The sequence below is a fragment of the Atractosteus spatula genome, chromosome 5 (genome assembly GCF_055471065.1).
Source record: "Atractosteus spatula isolate fAtrSpa1 chromosome 5, fAtrSpa1.hap1, whole genome shotgun sequence".
NCBI classification, from domain to species: Eukaryota; Metazoa; Chordata; class Actinopteri; order Semionotiformes; family Lepisosteidae; genus Atractosteus; species Atractosteus spatula.
Window position 1 is genome coordinate 2,878,333 of NC_142710.1, and position 18,024 is coordinate 2,896,356.

General features: G+C 45.5%; 13 non-coding genes across 13 annotated transcripts; 9 read left to right on the forward strand and 4 right to left on the reverse strand.

Annotated features, from left to right (window-relative positions):
• The first annotated feature begins 1,876 nt into the window (after positions 1–1,876).
• On the forward strand, positions 1,877–1,948 carry trnap-ugg (transfer RNA proline (anticodon UGG)). The gene has a single exon. It is a non-coding gene; the product is annotated as a tRNA-Pro (tRNA).
• A 330-nt stretch (positions 1,949–2,278) lies between these two features.
• Positions 2,279–2,351, reverse strand: trnam-cau (transfer RNA methionine (anticodon CAU)). The gene has a single exon. It is a non-coding gene; the product is annotated as a tRNA-Met (tRNA).
• A 355-nt stretch (positions 2,352–2,706) lies between these two features.
• trnai-aau (transfer RNA isoleucine (anticodon AAU)) lies at positions 2,707–2,780 on the forward strand. The gene has a single exon. It is a non-coding gene; the product is annotated as a tRNA-Ile (tRNA).
• A 2,521-nt stretch (positions 2,781–5,301) lies between these two features.
• trnap-ugg (transfer RNA proline (anticodon UGG)) lies at positions 5,302–5,373 on the forward strand. The gene has a single exon. It is a non-coding gene; the product is annotated as a tRNA-Pro (tRNA).
• Positions 5,374–5,703: 330 nt separating this feature from the next.
• Positions 5,704–5,776, reverse strand: trnal-cag (transfer RNA leucine (anticodon CAG)). The gene has a single exon. It is a non-coding gene; the product is annotated as a tRNA-Leu (tRNA).
• A 355-nt stretch (positions 5,777–6,131) lies between these two features.
• Positions 6,132–6,205, forward strand: trnai-aau (transfer RNA isoleucine (anticodon AAU)). The gene has a single exon. It is a non-coding gene; the product is annotated as a tRNA-Ile (tRNA).
• A 2,610-nt stretch (positions 6,206–8,815) lies between these two features.
• trnap-ugg (transfer RNA proline (anticodon UGG)) lies at positions 8,816–8,887 on the forward strand. Its single transcript has one exon. It is a non-coding gene; the product is annotated as a tRNA-Pro (tRNA).
• A 330-nt stretch (positions 8,888–9,217) lies between these two features.
• trnam-cau (transfer RNA methionine (anticodon CAU)) lies at positions 9,218–9,290 on the reverse strand. The gene has a single exon. It is a non-coding gene; the product is annotated as a tRNA-Met (tRNA).
• Positions 9,291–9,645: 355 nt separating this feature from the next.
• trnai-aau (transfer RNA isoleucine (anticodon AAU)) lies at positions 9,646–9,719 on the forward strand. Its single transcript has one exon. It is a non-coding gene; the product is annotated as a tRNA-Ile (tRNA).
• A 2,609-nt stretch (positions 9,720–12,328) lies between these two features.
• On the forward strand, positions 12,329–12,400 carry trnap-ugg (transfer RNA proline (anticodon UGG)). Its single transcript has one exon. It is a non-coding gene; the product is annotated as a tRNA-Pro (tRNA).
• Positions 12,401–12,730: 330 nt separating this feature from the next.
• trnam-cau (transfer RNA methionine (anticodon CAU)) lies at positions 12,731–12,803 on the reverse strand. Its single transcript has one exon. It is a non-coding gene; the product is annotated as a tRNA-Met (tRNA).
• A 355-nt stretch (positions 12,804–13,158) lies between these two features.
• Positions 13,159–13,232, forward strand: trnai-aau (transfer RNA isoleucine (anticodon AAU)). The gene has a single exon. It is a non-coding gene; the product is annotated as a tRNA-Ile (tRNA).
• A 2,518-nt stretch (positions 13,233–15,750) lies between these two features.
• trnap-cgg (transfer RNA proline (anticodon CGG)) lies at positions 15,751–15,822 on the forward strand. The gene has a single exon. It is a non-coding gene; the product is annotated as a tRNA-Pro (tRNA).
• The last annotated feature ends 2,202 nt before the right edge of the window (positions 15,823–18,024 follow it).

Consider the following 18,024-nt stretch of genomic DNA (forward strand, 5'->3'; position numbering starts at 1 on the left):
AGCGAGAGATCTGTTCACTGTCAGGAGACATTTCCTCTCAGGGCTGATCTTTTAGGTTTCAGCGTTTAGTTCATCTTCATCCTTCTTTTTGCAGGAGATTGTAATAACAATTACGGATTAAAAAAAATCTAACTCAGATTTTCGAAAAACTTCTAAAAGTTGACCGACTGCCCCTTTGGAAGGGAAATGTATATAAGATCTCTCTCCCTGCTTCAGAAACTGTCATCACACTGGAGAGAAGTTACACGTGTCCATACGCGCTTCTGACAGGAATCACAATAACATCGCAGTGAAAGCAAATGGCGTTTTCACCTGTTTAATTGCACGTTATTGTTGGAAAATGCAACGGAATTCGTTATTCTTCTGATATGAGTTTAAACAAACGTTTAATTGTAAGTGAAGTCAGCTTGTTAAAAATGAAACCAGCGCCCCGTCGCAGAAACGTACCCCGGTCTCCCGCGTGAAAAGCGGGGATCCTCCTGTGCGCCATACTGACGGGGAGCGACCGCGGTGAAGTTAGCTTGAAGCTCGAAAGCGATTTTGGCCTGTAGCGTTTTCACGAAATCCCCTAGAGTTACGAGAACGATATTTAGGAATATAAATTTATTATAATTCTGAGAAGTATAGGACTGACCTCTTTAACAACGCACGATGTGTAATTCTGCGTCTGTGAATTGAGAAACAGAGATGTCTGTTTTATAAAAGGCGAGAGAGTGGCATTCAAATCTGCCGCAGATGCGCTGGGTTATATAAGCAAAAAAATGTTTATGAAGAAGGTGAAATACTGCTGTGTATTTTCCTCTTGTTTAGCCGCCACTGCCGGCTATACACAGTATGATAATATTGCAAATATCGTATTATCTTCAGCTGCAAACAATTCCTTATAGTTACAAAATTTCACCTTAATATTCCATGTTAAGTGGATTTAAAGATGATAAACAGTAGGAAAACAGGTTAAATGAAGATAATCGTTTCATCAACATCTACCGCTCCACGAGCGCTTTAGACTTTAACTTCAACACAGTGATCACTCGGCACTACTACACCGCGCTCAGTGATGACTGGGCTCTGTCTACATTAGACATGCGCTTTCACAGCCTAGCCCACCTGCTCAGGACCTTCTCACTGTCTCTAAAGAAGAATTACACGTCACTGTGACAAGCCTGTCTTAGAAGTGCTCTGTGCTCTGTTTACAACAAAAACCACAGCCCGCTTGAGTCTAGGTCTTACTGACAGAGAAATGTATTTTTTGAAATTCTGGGGCTAAACTTTTATTGTGTTGTTTTGTTGTGCTTCAGTCATCTGTTTGACCTTCCTCGCGGGGAAATTATAAAGACTCTACAGTTCGGACACCTACTCTGATATTTCGATCTTAAATTAAGGTCTGCTTCTTTTGACGGTCTTATTATGCAAAGAGTGTAAGACCCAAGTGCTCGTTTATTAAAGTCCGAGATCCTGACCGATTTGACTTTATACCGATAATTGCAGCAAATTAATGAAGAAAAGAGAAACACGAGAAAAAAACTGCTGCACACATGTGGCCAGTCTTAATGAGCTGTTGCTGTCAGACGTGTTTCTGTGTTAAACGCACAAGGACAAAACCAGCCCGGAGACTCCGATCGAGCACTGGGCTGTGCTTTTCTCCCTTGGAAAGGTCACGCATTCCGCGAGGTAGGCAAGAACACGCGTGTATGAGCGAACAGGACCCACCTGGCACGAGTGAATGACCCCCCCGCGAGCTCACTGGCAGGAGAGAGGGGAAGGGTGGGCTCGTTGGTTTAGTCCAAGCGAACGGCGCGAGTCTCACTGCACTGGTCTGTCTCCGGTCTCTGGGCGCGAAGAACACGTGTGAAATTTGAGGGGCAGCTTGTCGCAGGGCTCGTTGGTCTAGGGGTATGATTCTCGCTTTGGGTGCGAGAGGTCCCGGGTTCAAATCCCGGACGAGCCCGTCTTTTTTTCTATTATTGTAGGAAGCCCTCCTCGGGAGCACAGCAGAGCGAGTGTCGTGAGGTTATAGCCAGGTGCTGCAGCTGACGGGCTGACTGCTGGTTTACAAGATCCGGTGGTGGAGACACCTTCACCTCTAAGAGTTTATCTGCAGCTCTCATGTATCATTATTTTAAAAAGGTGTGAGTGGACACCGAGCATCATAGCGAGGGATCGAACTGTGTTTATCGCGGACTAAACATCTCGTATTCGGCGTGGAAGTGAAGAACACGCGTGTGGGAGTGAACGTCCCACGCCCCATCCGTGAAGAGCCCGAAACAGCACTGAGCCCTGCCCCGTGTGAGGATCGAACTCACGACCTTCAGATTATGAGACTGACGCGCTACCTACTGCGCTAACGAGGCTGGACGATGGCTGAGCTGCAGTATGAACTCACACGATATGATTTCAAATCAATCGGTGAGATCCACACCATCCGCTGTCACAATCCTGTCAACATCCAGGCTGTTACTGAGGTGCCTCTCTGTTTTGGAGACTCAAATGGATTTCAAGTCCAGCGACTTAACCACTCGGCCACGACTACACGCACAAACCTACCTTCTCCCGAACTGACACAGGCTCGTTCCCGCATCATTTCCAACCCAAAATCTCTCTGCGTGATTAATTTGCTATTTCTGTCTCTCTATATTGATCATCACCAGCTGATTCACTAAGAAAACAAGAGGTAGGAAAACTCAGCGGTAGATATGTGTCTCACGAGGCCGGTTAGCTCAGTTGGTTAGAGCGTGGTGCTAATAACGCCAAGGTCGCGGGTTCGATCCCCGTACGGGCCAGTGAGTCTCATCTTCACACACCCACTATTTCTAGTCTATCGACGCAGAAATACACATCATTATGAAAAGACGACCTATAAATAAATCAAAATTACTTCCACTTCTCTTTATTGGTGGAAATCGCAGAAATTAACGGAATTGTTTCATCTTCGGATGAACTTCCAAAAAGATTCTTCCGGGTTACAGGCGGGGATACTCACCCCTATACTAACGAGGAGCGGGAGCTCTGTTTCCTCTCAGGAGACGTTTCCTCTCGGGGCTGATATTTCAGGATTTGGCGATTTGGCTTTCATTTCGATTATCTTCAGAAACTTGTTCCCAGCTGTGGAACCGCTACTGCTCCCCCACAGAGGCTACTATCACGTTCGGAATCGATTATTTCAGCTTCGGTTTTGAGTTTTAAAACGCGTTAAGAAGTCCTTCCGACAGAGCATGGGCCAGGTGAGAGGAAATGGTGTTTTCACCGGGTCTCGGATGTGTAAAGACGCCTATAAACTGTTAGTGAGTAATATAAATTCATTAATGGTGAAGTAATTAATTTCAGTTTGTAGTCTATTTCTGTTGTTTCCGCTCTTGATGAAACCAGACAGTTGAGCCACTTTTAAAGACACAACTACACTAACGAGGAGCGCGTGTCTACCGCTGAGCGAGAGATCTGTTCACTGTCAGGAGACATTTCCTCTCAGGGCTGATCTTTTAGGTTTCAGCGTTTAGTTCATCTTCATCCTTCTTTTTGCAGGAGATTGTAATAACAATTACGGATTAAAAAAAATCTAACTCAGATTTTCGAAAAACTTCTAAAAGTTGACCGACTGCCCCTTTGGAAGGGAAATGTATATAAGATCTCTCTCCCTGCTTCAGAAACTGTCATCACACTGGAGAGAAGTTACACGTGTCCATACGCGCTTCTGACAGGAATCACAATAACATCGCAGTGAAAGCAAATGGCGTTTTCACCTGTTTAATTGCACGTTATTGTTGGAAAATGCAACGGAATTCGTTATTCTTCTGATATGAGTTTAAACAAACGTTTAATTGTAAGTGAAGTCAGCTTGTTAAAAATGAAACCAGCGCCCCGTCGCAGAAACGTACCCCGGTCTCCCGCGTGAAAAGCGGGGATCCTCCTGTGCGCCATACTGACGGGGAGCGACCGCGGTGAAGTTAGCTTGAAGCTCGAAAGCGATTTTGGCCTGTAGCGTTTTCACGAAATCCCCTAGAGTTACGAGAACGATATTTAGGAATATAAATTTATTATAATTCTGAGAAGTATAGGACTGACCTCTTTAACAACGCACGATGTGTAATTCTGCGTCTGTGAATTGAGAAACAGAGATGTCTGTTTTATAAAAGGCGAGAGAGTGGCATTCAAATCTGCCGCAGATGCGCTGGGTTATATAAGCAAAAAAATGTTTATGAAGAAGGTGAAATACTGCTGTGTATTTTCCTCTTGTTTAGCCGCCACTGCCGGCTATACACAGTATGATAATATTGCAAATATCGTATTATCTTCAGCTGCAAACAATTCCTTATAGTTACAAAATTTCACCTTAATATTCCATGTTAAGTGGATTTAAAGATGATAAACAGTAGGAAAACAGGTTAAATGAAGATAATCGTTTCATCAACATCTACCGCTCCACGAGCGCTTTAGACTTTAACTTCAACACAGTGATCACTCGGCACTACTACACCGCGCTCAGTGATGACTGGGCTCTGTCTACATTAGACATGCGCTTTCACAGCCTAGCCCACCTGCTCAGGACCTTCTCACTGTCTCTAAAGAAGAATTACACGTCACTGTGACAAGCCTGTCTTAGAAGTGCTCTGTGCTCTGTTTACAACAAAAACCACAGCCCGCTTGAGTCTAGGTCTTACTGACAGAGAAATGTATTTTTTGAAATTCTGGGGCTAAACTTTTATTGTGTTGTTTTGTTGTGCTTCAGTCATCTGTTTGACCTTCCTCGCGGGGAAATTATAAAGACTCTACAGTTCGGACACCTACTCTGATATTTCGATCTTAAATTAAGGTCTGCTTCTTTTGACGGTCTTATTATGCAAAGAGTGTAAGACCCAAGTGCTCGTTTATTAAAGTCCGAGATCCTGACCGATTTGACTTTATACCGATAATTGCAGCAAATTAATGAAGAAAAGAGAAACACGAGAAAAAAACTGCTGCACACATGTGGCCAGTCTTAATGAGCTGTTGCTGTCAGACGTGTTTCTGTGTTAAACGCACAAGGACAAAACCAGCCCGGAGACTCCGATCGAGCACTGGGCTGTGCTTTTCTCCCTTGGAAAGGTCACGCATTCCGCGAGGTAGGCAAGAACACGCGTGTATGAGCGAACAGGACCCACCTGGCACGAGTGAATGACCCCCCCGCGAGCTCACTGGCAGGAGAGAGGGGAAGGGTGGGCTCGTTGGTTTAGTCCAAGCGAACGGCGCGAGTCTCACTGCACTGGTCTGTCTCCGGTCTCTGGGCGCGAAGAACACGTGTGAAATTTGAGGGGCAGCTTGTTGCAGGGCTCGTTGGTCTAGGGGTATGATTCTCGCTTTGGGTGCGAGAGGTCCCGGGTTCAAATCCCGGACGAGCCCGTCTTTTTTTCTATCATTGTAGGAAGCCCTCCTCGGGAGCACAGCAGAGCGAGTGTTGTGAGGTTATAGCCAGGTGCTGCAGCTGACGGGCTGACTGCTGGTTTACAAGATCCGGTGGTGGAGACACCTTCACCTCTAAGAGTTTATCTGCAGCTCTCATTTATCATTATTTTAAAAAGGTGTGAGTGGACACCCAGCATCATAGCGAGGGATCGAACTGTGTTTATCGCGGACTAAACATCTCGTATTCGGCGTGGAAGTGAAGAACACGCGTGTGGGAGTGAATGTCCCACGCCCCATCCGTGAAGAGTCCGAAACAGCACTGAGCCCTGCCCCGTGTGAGGATCGAACTCACGACCTTCAGATTCTGAGACTGATACGCTACCTACTGCTCTAACGAGGCTGGACGATGGCTGAGCTGCAGTATGAACTCACACGATATGATTTCAAATCAATCGGTGAGATCCACACCATCCGCTGTCACAATCCTGTCAACATCCAGGCTGTTACTGAGGTGCCTCTCTGTTTTGGAGACTCAAATGGATTTCAAGTCCAGCGACTTAACCACTCGGCCACGACTACACGCACAAACCTACCTTCTCCCGAACTGACACAGGCTCGTTCCCGCATCATTTCCAACCCAAAATCTCTCTGCGTGATTAATTTGCTATTTCTGTCTCTCTATATCGATCATCACCAGCTGATTCACTAAGAAAACAAGAGGTAGGAAAACTCAGCGGTAGATAGGTGTCTCACGAGGCCGGTTAGCTCAGTTGGTTAGAGCGTGGTGCTAATAACGCCAAGGTCGCGGGTTCGATCCCCGTACGGGCCAGTGAGTCTCATCTTCACACACCCACTATTTCTAGTCTACCGACGCAGAAATACACATCATTATGAAAAGAAGACCTATAAATCAATCAAAATTACTTCCACTTCTCTTTATTGGTGGAAATCGCAGAAATTAACGGAATTGTTTCATCTTCGGATGAACTTCCAAAAAGATTCTTCCGGGTTACAGGCGGGGATACTCACCCCTATACTAACGAGGAGCGGGAGCTCTGTTTCCTCTCAGGAGACGTTTCCTCTCGGGGCTGATATTTCAGGATTTGGCGATTTGGCTTTCATTTCGATTATCTTCAGAAACTTGTTCCCAGCTGTGGAACCGCTACTGCTCCCCCACAGAGGCTACTATCACGTTCGGAATCGATTATTTCAGCTTCGGTTTTGAGTTTTAAAACGCGTTAAGAAGTCCTTCCGACAGAGCATGGGCCAGGTGAGAGGAAATGGTGTTTTCACCGGGTCTCGGATGTGTAAAGACGCCTATAAACTGTTAGTGAGTAATATAAATTCATTAATGGTGAAGTAATTAATTTCAGTTTGTAGTCTATTTCTGTTGTTTCCGCTCTTGATGAAACCAGACAGTTGAGCCACTTTTAAAGACACAACTACACTAACGAGGAGCGCGTGTCTACCGCTGAGCGAGAGATCTGTTCACTGTCAGGAGACATTTCCTCTCAGGGCTGATCTTTTAGGTTTCAGCGTTTAGTTCATCTTCATCCTTCTTTTTGCAGGAGATTGTAATAACAATTACGGATTAAAAAAAAATCTAACTCAGATTTTCGAAAAACTTCTAAAAGTTGACCGACTGCCCCTTTGGAAGGGAAATGTATATAAGATCTCTCTCCCTGCTTCAGAAACTGTCATCACACTGGAGAGAAGTTACACGTGTCCATACGCGCTTCTGACAGGAATCACAATAACATCGCAGTGAAAGCAAATGGCGTTTTCACCTGTTTAATTGCACGTTATTGTTGGAAAATGCAACGGAATTCGTTATTCTTCTGATATGAGTTTAAACAAACGTTTAATTGTAAGTGAAGTCAGCTTGTTAAAAATGAAACCAGCGCCCCGTCGCAGAAACGTACCCCGGTCTCCCGCGTGAAAAGTGGGGATCCTCCTGTGCGCCATACTGACGGGGAGTGACCGCGGTGAAGTTAGCTTGAAGCTCGAAAGCGATTTTGGCCTGTAGCGTTTTCACGAAATCCCCTAGAGTTACGAGAACGATATTTAGGAATATAAATTTATTATAATTCTGAGAAGTATAGGACTGACCTCTTTAACAACGCACGATGTGTAATTCTGCGTCTGTGAATTGAGAAACAGAGATGTCTGTTTTATAAAAGGCGAGAGAGTGGCATTCAAATCTGCCGCAGATGCGCTGGGTTATATAAGCAAAAAAATGTTTATGAAGAAGGTGAAATACTGCTGTGTATTTTCCTCTTGTTTAGCCGCCACTGCCGGCTATACACAGTATGATAATATTGCAAATATCGTATTATCTTCAGCTGCAAACAATTCCTTATAGTTACAAAATTTCACCTTAATATTCCATGTTAAGTGGATTTAAAGATGATAAACAGTAGGAAAACAGGTTAAATGAAGATAATCGTTTCATCAACATCTACCGCTCCACGAGCGCTTTAGACTTTAACTTCAACACAGTGATCACTCGGCACTACTACACCGCGCTCAGTGATGACTGGGCTCTGTCTACATTAGACATGCGCTTTCACAGCCTAGCCCACCTGCTCAGGACCTTCTCACTGTCTCTAAAGAAGAATTACACGTCACTGTGACAAGCCTGTCTTAGAAGTGCTCTGTGCTCTGTTTACAACAAAAACCACAGCCCGCTTGAGTCTAGGTCTTACTGACAGAGAAATGTATTTTTTGACATTCTGGGGCTAAACTTTTATTGTGTTGTTTTGTTGTGCTTCAGTCATCTGTTTGACCTTCCTCGCGGGGAAATTATAAAGACTCAAGTAATAGGTTTATTCCATGCTGAAAAAAAGAAGAAAGAGAACACAACGTTTCGGCCGTGGAGCCTTCTTCAGGTGTGAAAAGACTCTACAGTTCGGACACCTACTCTGATATTTCGATCTTAAATTAAGGTCTGCTTCTTTTGACGGTCTTATTATGCAAAGAGTGTAAGACCCAAGTGCTCGTTTATTAAAGTCCGAGATCCTGACCGATTTGACTTTATACCGATAATTGCAGCAAATTAATGAAGAAAAGAGAAACACGAGAAAAAAACTGCTGCACACATGTGGCCAGTCTTAATGAGCTGTTGCTGTCAGACGTGTTTCTGTGTTAAACGCACAAGGACAAAACCAGCCCGGAGACTCCGATCGAGCACTGGGCTGTGCTTTTCTCCCTTGGAAAGGTCACGCATTCCGCGAGGTAGGCAAGAACACGCGTGTATGAGCGAACAGGACCCACCTGGCACGAGTGAATGACCCCCCCGCGAGCTCACTGGCAGGAGAGAGGGGAAGGGTGGGCTCGTTGGTTTAGTCCAAGCGAACGGCGCGAGTCTCACTGCACTGGTCTGTCTCCGGTCTCTGGGCGCGAAGAACACGTGTGAAATTTGAGGGGCAGCTTGCCGCAGGGCTCGTTGGTCTAGTGGTATGATTCTCGCTTTGGGTGCGAGAGGTCCCGGGTTCAAATCCCGCACGAGCCCGTCTTTTTTTCTATTATTGTAGGAAGCCCTCCTCGGGAGCACAGCAGAGCGAGTGTCGTGAGGTTATAGCCAGGTGCTGCAGCTGACGGGCTGACTGCTGGTTTACAAGATCCGGTGGTGGAGACACCTTCACCTCTAAGAGTTTATCTGCAGCTCTCATGTATCATTATTTTAAAAAGGTGTGAGTGGACACCGAGCATCATAGCGAGGGATCGAACTGTGTTTATCGCGGACTAAACACCTCGTATTCGGCGTGGAAGTGAAGAACACGCGTGTGGGAGTGAACGTCCCACGCCCCATCCGTGAAGAGCCCGAAACAGCACTGAGCCCTGCCCCGTGTGAGGATCGAACTCACGACCTTCAGATTATGAGACTGACGCGCTACCTACCGCGCTAACGAGGCTGGACGATGGCTGAGCTGCAGTATGAACTCACACGATATGATTTCAAATCAATCGGTGAGATCCACACCATCCGCTGTCACAATCCTGTCAACATCCAGGCTGTTACTGAGGTGCCTCTCTGTTTTGGAGACTCAAATGGATTTCAAGTCCAGCGACTTAACCACTCGGCCACGACTACACGCACAAACCTACCTTCTCCCGAACTGACACAGGCTCGTTCCCGCATCATTTCCAACCCAAAATCTCTCTGCGTGATTAATTTGCTATTTCTGTCTCTCTATATCGATCATCACCAGCTGATTCACTAAGAAAACAAGAGGTAGGAAAACTCAGCGGTAGATATGTGTCTCACGAGGCCGGTTAGCTCAGTTGGTTAGAGCGTGGTGCTAATAACGCCAAGGTCGCGGGTTCGATCCCCGTACGGGCCAGTGAGTCTCATCTTCACACACCCACTATTTCTAGTCTATCGACGCAGAAATACACATCATTATGAAAAGACGACCTATAAATAAATCAAAATTACTTCCACTTCTCTTTATTGGTGGAAATCGCAGAAATTAACGGAATTGTTTCATCTTCGGATGAACTTCCAAAAAGATTCTTCCGGGTTACAGGCGGGGATACTCACCCCTATACTAACGAGGAGCGGGAGCTCTGTTTCCTCTCAGGAGACGTTTCCTCTCGGGGCTGATATTTCAGGATTTGGCGATTTGGCTTTCATTTCGATTATCTTCAGAAACTTGTTCCCAGCTGTGGAACCGCTACTGCTCCCCCACAGAGGCTACTATCACGTTCGGAATCGATTATTTCAGCTTCGGTTTTGAGTTTTAAAACGCGTTAAGAAGTCCTTCCGACAGAGCATGGGCCAGGTGAGAGGAAATGGTGTTTTCACCGGGTCTCGGATGTGTAAAGACGCCTATAAACTGTTAGTGAGTAATATAAATTCATTAATGGTGAAGTAATTAATTTCAGTTTGTAGTCTATTTCTGTTGTTTCCGCTCTTGATGAAACCAGACAGTTGAGCCACTTTTAAAGACACAACTACACTAACGAGGAGCGCGTGTCTACCGCTGAGCGAGAGATCTGTTCACTGTCAGGAGACATTTCCTCTCAGGGCTGATCTTTTAGGTTTCAGCGTTTAGTTCATCTTCATCCTTCTTTTTGCAGGAGATTGTAATAACAATTACGGATTAAAAAAAATCTAACTCAGATTTTCGAAAAACTTCTAAAAGTTGACCGACTGCCCCTTTGGAAGGGAAATGTATATAAGATCTCTCTCCCTGCTTCAGAAACTGTCATCACACTGGAGAGAAGTTACACGTGTCCATACGCGCTTCTGACAGGAATCACAATAACATCGCAGTGAAAGCAAATGGCGTTTTCACCTGTTTAATTGCACGTTATTGTTGGAAAATGCAACGGAATTCGTTATTCTTCTGATATGAGTTTAAACAAACGTTTAATTGTAAGTGAAGTCAGCTTGTTAAAAATGAAACCAGCGCCCCGTCGCAGAAACGTACCCCGGTCTCCCGCGTGAAAAGCGGGGATCCTCCTGTGCGCCATACTGACGGGGAGCGACCGCGGTGAAGTTAGCTTGAAGCTCGAAAGCGATTTTGGCCTGTAGCGTTTTCACGAAATCCCCTAGAGTTACGAGAACGATATTTAGGAATATAAATTTATTATAATTCTGAGAAGTATAGGACTGACCTCTTTAACAACGCACGATGTGTAATTCTGCGTCTGTGAATTGAGAAACAGAGATGTCTGTTTTATAAAAGGCGAGAGAGTGGCATTCAAATCTGCCGCAGATGCGCTGGGTTATATAAGCAAAAAAATGTTTATGAAGAAGGTGAAATACTGCTGTGTATTTTCCTCTTGTTTAGCCGCCACTGCCGGCTATACACAGTATGATAATATTGCAAATATCGTATTATCTTCAGCTGCAAACAATTCCTTATAGTTACAAAATTTCACCTTAATATTCCATGTTAAGTGGATTTAAAGATGATAAACAGTAGGAAAACAGGTTAAATGAAGATAATCGTTTCATCAACATCTACCGCTCCACGAGCGCTTTAGACTTTAACTTCAACACAGTGATCACTCGGCACTACTACACCGCGCTCAGTGATGACTGGGCTCTGTCTACATTAGACATGCGCTTTCACAGCCTAGCCCACCTGCTCAGGACCTTCTCACTGTCTCTAAAGAAGAATTACACGTCACTGTGACAAGCCTGTCTTAGAAGTGCTCTGTGCTCTGTTTACAACAAAAACCACAGCCCGCTTGAGTCTAGGTCTTACTGACAGAGAAATGTATTTTTTGACATTCTGGGGCTAAACTTTTATTGTGTTGTTTTGTTGTGCTTCAGTCATCTGTTTGACCTTCCTCGCGGGGAAATTATAAAGACTCAAGTAATAGGTTTATTCCATGCTGAAAAAAAGAAGAAAGAGAACACAACGTTTCGGCCGTGGAGCCTTCTTCAGGTGTGAAAAGACTCTACAGTTCGGACACCTACTCTGATATTTCGATCTTAAATTAAGGTCTGCTTCTTTTGACGGTCTTATTATGCAAAGAGTGTAAGACCCAAGTGCTCGTTTATTAAAGTCCGAGATCCTGACCGATTTGACTTTATACCGATAATTGCAGCAAATTAATGAAGAAAAGAGAAACACGAGAAAAAAACTGCTGCACACATGTGGCCAGTCTTAATGAGCTGTTGCTGTCAGACGTGTTTCTGTGTTAAACGCACAAGGACAAAACCAGCCCGGAGACTCCGATCGAGCACTGGGCTGTGCTTTTCTCCCTTGGAAAGGTCACGCATTCCGCGAGGTAGGCAAGAACACGCGTGTATGAGCGAACAGGACCCACCTGGCACGAGTGAATGACCCCCCCGCGAGCTCACTGGCAGGAGAGAGGGGAAGGGTGGGCTCGTTGGTTTAGTCCAAGCGAACGGCGCGAGTCTCACTGCACTGGTCTGTCTCCGGTCTCTGGGCGCGAAGAACACGTGTGAAATTTGAGGGGCAGCTTGCCGCAGGGCTCGTTGGTCTAGGGGTATGATTCTCGCTTTGGGTGCGAGAGGTCCCGGGTTCAAATCCCGGACGAGCCCGTCTTTTTTTCTATTATTGTAGGAAGCCCTCCTCGGGAGCACAGCAGAGCGAGTGTCGTGAGGTTATAGCCAGGTGCTGCAGCTGACGGGCTGACTGCTGGTTTACAAGATCCGGTGGTGGAGACACCTTCACCTCTAAGAGTTTATCTGCAGCTCTCATGTATCATTATTTTAAAAAGGTGTGAGTGGACACCGAGCATCATAGCGAGGGATCGAACTGTGTTTATCGCGGACTAAACATCTCGTATTCGGCGTGGAAGTGAAGAACACGCGTGTGGGAGTGAACGTCCCACGCCCCATCCGTGAAGAGCCCGAAACAGCACTGAGCCCTGCCCCGTGTGAGGATCGAACTCACGACCTTCAGATTATGAGACTGACGCGCTACCTACCGCGCTAACGAGGCTGGACGATGGCTGAGCTGCAGTATGAACTCACACGATATGATTTCAAATCAATCGGTGAGATCCACACCATCCGCTGTCACAATCCTGTCAACATCCAGGCTGTTACTGAGGTGCCTCTCTGTTTTGGAGACTCAAATGGATTTCAAGTCCAGCGACTTAACCACTCGGCCACGACTACACGCACAAACCTACCTTCTCCCGAACTGACACAGGCTCGTTCCCGCATCATTTCCAACCCAAAATCTCTCTGCGTGATTAATTTGCTATTTCTGTCTCTCTATATCGATCATCACCAGCTGATTCACTAAGAAAACAAGAGGTAGGAAAACTCAGCGGTAGATATGTGTCTCACGAGGCCGGTTAGCTCAGTTGGTTAGAGCGTGGTGCTAATAACGCCAAGGTCGCGGGTTCGATCCCCGTACGGGCCAGTCAGTCTCATCTTCACACACCCACTATTTCTAGTCTATCGACGCAGAAATACACATCATTATGAAAAGACGACCTATAAATCAATCAAAATTACTTCCACTTCTCTTTATTGGTGGAAATCGCAGAAATTAACGGAATTGGTTCATCTTCGGATGAACTTCCAAAAAGATTCTTCCGGGTTACAGGCGGGGATACTCACCCCTATACTAACGAGGAGCGGGAGCTCTGTTTCCTCTCAGGAGACGTTTCCTCTCGGGGCTGATATTTCAGGATTTGGCGATTTGGCTTTCATTTCGATTATCTTCAGAAACTTGTTCCCAGCTGTGGAACCGCTACTGCTCCCCCACAGAGGCTACTATCACGTTCGGAATCGATTATTTCAGCTTCGGTTTTGAGTTTTAAAACGCGTTAAGAAGTCCTTCCGACAGAGCATGGGCCAGGTGAGAGGAAATGGTGTTTTCACCGGGTCTCGGATGTGTAAAGACGCCTATAAACTGTTAGTGAGTAATATAAATTCATTAATGGTGAAGTAATTAATTTCAGTTTGTAGTCTATTTCTGTTGTTTCCGCTCTTGATGAAACCAGACAGTTGAGCCACTTTTAAAGACACAACTACACTAACGAGGAGCGCGTGTCTACCGCTGAGCGAGAGATCTGTTCACTGTCAGGAGACATTTCCTCTCAGGGCTGATCTTTTAGGTTTCAGCGTTTAGTTCATCTTCATCCTTCTTTTTGCAGGAGATTGTAATAACAATTACGGATTAAAAAAAATCTAACTCAGATTTTCGAAAAACTTCTAAAAGTTGACCGACTGCCCCTTTGGAAGGGAAATGTATATAAGATCTCTCTCCCTGCTTCAGAAACTGTCATCACACTGGAGAGAAGTTACACGTGTCCATACGCGCTTCTGACAGGAATCACAATAACATCGCAGTGAAAGCAAATGGCGTTTTCACCTGTTTAATTGCACGTTATTGTTGGAAAATGCAACGGAATTCGTTATTCTTCTGATATGAGTTTAAACAAACGTTTAATTGTAAGTGAAGTCAGCTTGTTAAAAATGAAACCAGCGCCCCGTCGCAGAAACGTACCCCGGTCTCCCGCGTGAAAAGCGGGGATCCTCCTGTGCGCCATACTGACGGGGAGCGACCGCGGTGAAGTTAGCTTGAAGCTCGAAAGCGATTTTGGCCTGTAGCGTTTTCACGAAATCCCCTAGAGTTACGAGAACGATATTTAGGAATATAAATATATTATAATTCTGAGAAGTATAGGACTGACCTCTTTAACAACGCACGATGTGTAATTCTGCGTCTGTGAATTGAGAAACAGAGATGTCTGTTTTATAAAAGGCGAGAGAGTGGCATTCAAATCTGTCGCAGATGCGCTGGGTTATATAAGCAAAAAAATGTTTATGAAGAAGGTGAAATACTGCTGTGTATTTTCCTCTTGTTTAGCCGCCACTGCCGGCTATACACAGTATGATAATATTGCAAATATCGTATTATCTTCAGCTGCAAACAATTCCTTATAGTTACAAAATTTCACCTTAATATTCCATATTAAGTGGATTTAAAGATGATAAACAGTAGGAAAACAGGTTAAATGAAGATAATCGTTTCATCAACATCTACCGCTCCACGAGCGCTTTAGACTTTAACTTCAACACAGTGATCACTCGGCACTACTACACCGCGCTCAGTGATGACTGGGCTCTGTCTACATTAGACATGCGCTTTCACAGCCTAGCCCACCTGCTCAGGACCTTCTCACTGTCTCTAAAGAAGAATTACACGTCACTGTGACAAGCCTGTCTTAGAAGTGCTCTGTGCTCTGTTTACAACAAAAACCACAGCCCGCTTGAGTCTAGGTCTTACTGACAGAGAAATGTATTTTTTGAAATTCTTGGGCTAAACTTTTATTGTGTTGTTTTGTTGTGCTTCAGTCATCTGTTTGACCTTCCTCGCGGGGAAATTATAAAGACTCTACAGTTCGGACACCTACTCTGATATTTCGATCTTAAATTAAGGTCTGCTTCTTTTGACGGTCTAATTATGCAAAGAGTGTAAGACCCAAGTGCTCGTTTATTAAAGTCCGAGATCCTGACCGATTTGACTTTATACCGATAATTGCAGCAAATTAATGAAGAAAAGAGAAACACGAGAAAAAAACTGCTGCACACATGTGGCCAGTCTTAATGAGCTGTTGCTGTCAGACGTGTCTCTGTGTTAAACGCACAAGGACAAAACCAGCCCGGAGACTCCGATCGAGCACTGGGCTGTGCTTTTCTCCCTTGGAAAGGTCACGCATTCCGCGAGGTAGGCAAGAACACGCGTGTATGAGCGAACAGGACCCACCTGGCACGAGTCAATGACCCCCCCGCGAGCTCACTGGAAGGAGAGAGGGGAAGGGTGGGCTCGTTGGTTTAGTCCAAGCGAACGGCGCGAGTCTCACTGCACTGGTCTGTCTCCGGTCTCTGTGCGCGTGAACACCTGAAATTTGAGAAACCAGTTTTCACATGGCTCGTTGGTCTAGGGGTATGATTCTTGCTTCGGGTGCGAGAGGTCCCGGGTTCAAATCCCGGACGAGCCCGTCTTTTTTTCTATTATTGTAGGAAGACATATCCAGCCCTCCTCGGGAGCACAGCAGAGCGAGTGTCATGAGGTTATAGCCAGGTGCTGCAGCTGACGGGCTGACTGCTGGTTTACAAGATCCGGTGGTGGAGACACCTTCACCACTTGGAGTTTATCTGCTGCTCTCATGTATCATTATTTTAAAAAGGTGTGAGTGGACACCGAGCATCATAGCGAGGGATCGAACTGTGTTTATCGCGGACTAAACATCTCGTATTCGGCGTGGAAGTGAAGAACACGCGTGTGGGAGTGAACGTCCCACGCCCCATCTGTGAAGAGCCCAAAACAGCACCGATCCCTGCCCAGTGTGAGGATCAAACTCACGACCTTCAGATTATGAGACTGACACGCTACCTACTGCGCAATGGCTGAGCTGCAGTATGAACTCACACGATATGATTTCAACTCAAGCGGTGAGATCCACACCATCCGCTGTCACAATAAATCCCAATCTGTCATTTAGGATCCCAGCCATTCCGGAACAAACTGTTACTGGCTACAGCTGAACTAGTAAGCATTCCACTACACTGCAGTACTGTAGTACACTGTAAAAGATGAGAATGTCTCTGTGATATATTTATTATATTTCTATATTTTATACCGATAAAGAAAAGCTGTGCATGTCAGGAGTGGGATTCGAACCCTCACCTCCAGGGGAGACTGCGACCCAAACGCAGTGCCTTAGACCGCTCTGCCATCCTTACTTCTGCCATCTTTGCCACCCGGTCCCATGAGGCACTGCGACCCCACTAAGTTTCTCGAGTATCACACTGGTATTAGAAATACAGCAAGACTCCGGCATTCAAATCTGTCGCAGATGCGCTGGGTTATATAAGCAAAAAAATGTTTATGAAGAAGGTGAAATACTGCTGTGTATTTTCCTCATTTTTAGCCGCCACTGCCGGCTACAGACAATATGATAATATTTCAAATATCGTATTATTTTCAGCTGCAAACAATTCCTTATAGTTACAACATTTCATCTTAATATTCCATATTAAGTGGATTTAAAGATGATAAACAGTTGAAAAGCAGATTAAATGAAGATAATCGTTTCACCAACATCTACGGCTCCACAAGCGCCACCTAGCGATGGTCTTTGCTCAGTGAATCAGCACTGTGCTACTGGCGCTGTGTGATGAGAAATGACGCGCGTTCTGAGGGGCGCCTTGTTCCTCTCCAGGCCATTACTGAGGCGCCTCTCTATCACCTTAACCACTCGGCCACGACTACCCGCACAATCCCGCCTTCTCCCGAACTGACACGGGCTCGTTCCCGCGTTATTTCCATTCCAACCCGCTCTCTTCGTGCTCAGTTTTGAGATTTCTATCTCTCTATACCGATAATCACCAGCGGATTCACTAAGCAAACACAAAAGGTAGCGAAACAGCCCCACTGTTTCCTTTCAAGAGCTGTAGAGTCTCAGAAGTTCCCGAGGGTTTAGATAAATTAAACTTGAATTGCCTTTTTTGAACTTCACCCATCAGATGGCTCATAAAAACCAAACGCATCTGCGACAGATTTGGCAGGAGAGAGGGGAAGGGTAGGCTCGTTGGTCAGTCGAACCAACTGCACTCACTGCAGTGGTCTGTCTCCGGGTCTCTGTGCGTGAAGAACACCTGTGAAACTTGAGGTGAAAGATTTTGTACGGCTCGTTGGTCTAGGGGTATGATCCTTTTTTTGGCTTTGGGATTTGAACACCCTAAGCGAGAATCATGTCCCTAGACCAACGAGCCACAAGGTGCTTGTAGTCATGTACAGTAGATATATGTTCATATGCTGTAGACTATATATATATAGTTTCTCATATACGAGTGTGATTTGGGTTTGAAACATGTCATCCAATAATGTAGCGAACAGCCGGCAATATTGGACAGCCCTTCCCTCCTGTGGCATCGATCCCACTACCTCTTGCATGCCAAGCGAATGCTCTACCATTTGAGCTAATCCCCCTTGCGTTGATTGTAATCAGCTCTGTCCCATGCACATAATTCAGGGCGGGAGAGGGACACACTCTCAGTCCCAGGAACCGCACAGTAACCAGGACGATCACAGGTCCGAGTTTAAATACCAGAGTGACACCGGCTGGCGAATCCCACTGGTGACACAGATTCTCTTATGTTGTCTCCTTAGAGCACTAATGATAGAAGTCTACATGTAC